General features: G+C 39.2%; 3 non-coding genes across 3 annotated transcripts in view; all 3 read right to left on the minus strand.

Moving 5' to 3' along the window:
• Position 1, minus strand: part of LOC127948194 (5S ribosomal RNA) — a 119-nt gene extending 118 nt beyond the window's left edge. Inside the window, exon 1 of the ribosomal RNA XR_008151938.1 lies at position 1. This exon is cut by the window's left edge and continues 118 nt beyond it. This is a non-coding gene — a ribosomal RNA (5S ribosomal RNA).
• A 907-nt stretch (positions 2-908) lies between these two features.
• On the minus strand, positions 909-1027 carry LOC127948195 (5S ribosomal RNA). Its single transcript, XR_008151939.1, has one exon. It is a non-coding gene; the product is annotated as a 5S ribosomal RNA (ribosomal RNA).
• Positions 1028-1935: 908 nt separating this feature from the next.
• On the minus strand, positions 1936-2054 carry LOC127947639 (5S ribosomal RNA). Its single transcript, XR_008151434.1, has one exon. It is a non-coding gene; the product is annotated as a 5S ribosomal RNA (ribosomal RNA).
• Between the last annotated feature and the right edge of the window lie 446 nt (positions 2055-2500).

Raw genomic sequence — 2500 nt, forward strand, 5'->3', positions numbered from 1 at the left:
CGAACACTGCTGCAAAGAGAAGGCTATTTAGAGATCAGCCAATCTAATCGCCCGTACATTATATAAGTAGGAAAGAAAACCCAAAAGCTTAAAGCACCTGGTATTCCTAGCCGGTCTCTCATCCAAGTACTAACCAGACCTAAGCCTGCTAAGATTCAGAGATTGGGCATTGACTCTTTTTTTTTTTTTGCAAAATTATTATATAATTTGTGAAATTTTCCAAAACGTTTAAAGCACCTGGTATTCCCAGGCAGTGTCCCATCCATGTACTAACCAGGCTCAAACCTGCTAATATTCAGAAATCGGGCATTGACTCTATTTTTTGGCAAAATTATTATATACTAAGTGAAAATTTTCCAAAAAGTTTAAAGCACCTGGTATTCCCAGGCAGTCTCCCATCCATGTACTAACCAGACCCAAACCTGCTAATATTCAGAGACCGGCATTGACTCTATTTTTTGGCAAAATTATTATATACTAAGTGAAAAATTTCCAAAAAGCTTACAGCACCTGGTATTCCCAGGCGGTCTCCCATCCAAGTACTAACTAGACCTAAGCCTGCTAAGATTCAGAGATTGGGCATTGACTCTTTTTTTTTGGCAAAATTATTATATAATTTGTGAAATTTTCCAAAAAGTTTAAAGCACCTGGTATTCCCAGGCAGTGTCCCATCCATGTACTAACCAGGCCCAAACCTGCTAATATTCAGAAATCGGGCATTGACTCTATTATTTGGCAAAATTATTATATACTAAGTGAAAATATTCCAAAAAGTTTAAAGCACCTGGTATTCCCAGGCAGTCTCCCATCCATGTACTAACCAGACCCAAACCTGCTAATATTCAGAGACCGGCATTGACTCTATTTTTTGGCAAAATTATTATATACTAACTGAAAAATTTCCAAAAATCTTACAGCACCTGGTATTCCCAGGCGGTCTCCCATCCAAGTACTAACCAGGCCCAAACCTGCTTAGCTTCCGAGATCAGACGAGATCGGGCATAGCCAGGTTGGTATGGCCGTAAGCGAACACTGCTGCAAAGAGAAGGCTATTTAGAGATCAGCCAATCTAATCGCCCGTACATTATATAAGTAGGAAAGAAAACCCAAAAGCTTAAAGCACCTGGTATTCCTAGCCGGTCTCTCATCCAAGTACTAACCAGACCTAAGCCTGCTAAGATTCAGAGATTGGGCATTGACTCTTTTTTTTTTTTTGCAAAATTATTATATAATTTGTGAAATTTTCCAAAACGTTTAAAGCACCTGGTATTCCCAGGCAGTGTCCCATCCATGTACTAACCAGGCTCAAACCTGCTAATATTCAGAAATCGGGCATTGACTCTATTTTTTGGCAAAATTATTATATACTAAGTGAAAATTTTCCAAAAAGTTTAAAGCACCTGGTATTCCCAGGCAGTCTCCCATCCATGTACTAACCAGACCCAAACCTGCTAATATTCAGAGACCGGCATTGACTCTATTTTTTGGCAAAATTATTATATACTAAGTGAAAAATTTCCAAAAAGCTTACAGCACCTGGTATTCCCAGGCGGTCTCCCATCCAAGTACTAACTAGACCTAAGCCTGCTAAGATTCAGAGATTGGGCATTGACTCTTTTTTTTTTGGCAAAATTATTATATAATTTGTGAAATTTTCCAAAAAGTTTAAAGCACCTGGTATTCCCAGGCAGTGTCCCATCCATGTACTAACCAGGCCCAAACCTGCTAATATTCAGAAATCGGGCATTGACTCTATTTTTTGGCAAAATTATTATATACTAAGTGAAAATTTTCCAAAAAGTTTAAAGCACCTGGAATTCCCAGGCAGTCTCCCATCCATGTACTAACCAGACCCAAACCTGCTAATATTCAGAGACCGGCATTGACTCTATTTTTTGGCAAAATTATTATATACTAACTGAAAAATTTCCAAAAATCTTACAGGACCTGGTATTCCCAGGCGGTCTCCCATCCAAGTACTAACCAGGCCCAAACCTGCTTAGCTTCCGAGATCAGACGAGATCGGGCATAGCCAGGTTGGTATGGCCGTAAACGAACACTGTTGCAAAGAGAAGGCTATTTAGAGATCAGCCAATCTAATCGCCCGTACATTATATAAGTAGGAAAGAAAACCCAAAAGCTTAAAGCACCTGGTATTCCTAGCCGGTCTCTCATCCAAGTACTAACCAGACCTAAGCCTGCTAAGATTCAGAGATTGGGCATTGACTCTTTTTTTTTTTTTGCAAAATTATTATATAATTTGTGAAATTTTCCAAAACGTTTAAAGCACCTGGTATTCCCAGGCAGTGTCCCATCCATGTACTAACCAGGCTCAAACCTGCTAATATTCAGAGACCGGCATTGACTCTATTTTTTTGGCAAAATTATTATATACTAAGTGAAAAATTTTCAAAAAGCTTACAGCACCTGGTATTCCCAGGCGGTCTCCCATCCAAGTACTAACTAGACCTAAGCCTGCTAAGATTCAGAGATTGGGCAT

The sequence above is a fragment of the Carassius gibelio genome, chromosome A25, assembly GCF_023724105.1.
Source record: "Carassius gibelio isolate Cgi1373 ecotype wild population from Czech Republic chromosome A25, carGib1.2-hapl.c, whole genome shotgun sequence".
Lineage (NCBI taxonomy): Eukaryota > Metazoa > Chordata > Actinopteri > Cypriniformes > Cyprinidae > Carassius > Carassius gibelio.